Consider the following 1,265-nt stretch of genomic DNA (forward strand, 5'->3'; position numbering starts at 1 on the left):
CTAGTTTTTATAGGTGGTTTGTCAAAGGTTTCAGTACCATAGCAGCCCCTTTGACAGAGGTAATCCGAAAGGATAAACCATTTAAGTGGGGAGAGGAACAAATCAAAGCTTTCGAAGCTTTAAAATTCATGCTTAGTTCCACTCCTTTGTTGCAATTACTTGATTTTGACAAAATGTTTGAAGTGGAATGTGATGCTAGTAAAGTAGGCATTGGAGCCGTCTTAATGCAAGACCAAAAGCCTATTGCTTATTTTAGTGAAAAGGTTAAAGGCGCTACATTGAATTATTCCACTTATGATCTTGAATTGTATGCCTTGATAAGGGCTTTGTGTAATTGGAAACACTACTTGTGGCCCAAAAAGTTTGTCATTAGGACTGACCATGAGTTCCTAAAGCATATTCGGGCCCAAGGAAAGCTGAACAAGAGGCAGGCCAAATGGATTGAATTCCTTGAAACTTTCCCTTATTTAATCCAATACAAAAAGGGAAAGTAAAATGTGTTGGCCGATGCCTTATCTAGAAAATATGTGTTGATAAATACTTTGTCTTCTAAATTGATTGATTTTGAATGTTTGAAGGAATTGTATCCCAAGGATCCCGTGTTTGCTGAAATCTTCAAAGGTTGTGAGGAATGGGAGAGGGAAATGTGGATGAAGGATAGGTCTTCTACTCCCTATTCCAAGTTTGATGGTTTCTTGTTCAAAGGCAAGAGACTTTGTGTGCCTATGAGCTCTTGGAGAGAACTATCTATGAGGGAGGCACACAGTGGGGGTTTAATGGGTCATTTTGGCATTGACAAAACTAGGGGAATTCTTGAGGAACAATTCTATTGGCCTAAAATGCACAAGTATGTTGTTTGAATTTGTGGTCAATGTGTTGAATGTCGATGTGCTAAGTCACGCCTTCTTCCCCATGGTTTATACACTCCACTCCCCACCTCTCAAAGACCTTGGCTTGATATTTCAATGGATTTCATTTTGGGTTTGCCAAGGACCAATAGAGGTAGAGATAGCATCTTTGTTGTTGTTGATCGATGTTCAAAGATGGCTCATTTCATTTAATGTCATAAATGTGATGGTGCTACAAATGTGGCATTTTTGTTTGTTGAGCATGTTGTTAAATTGCATGGAATTCCTCGAACCATTGTAAGTGATAGGGATCCAAAATTCCCGAGTCACTTTTGGAAGGAACTGTGGGGTAGACTTGGTACTAAGTTGTTGTTCTCAACTTCTTGTCATCCACAAACTGATGGTCAAACTGAAATT

Source organism: Solanum stenotomum, chromosome 5 (genome assembly GCF_019186545.1).
Source record: "Solanum stenotomum isolate F172 chromosome 5, ASM1918654v1, whole genome shotgun sequence".
NCBI lineage: Eukaryota > Viridiplantae > Streptophyta > Magnoliopsida > Solanales > Solanaceae > Solanum > Solanum stenotomum.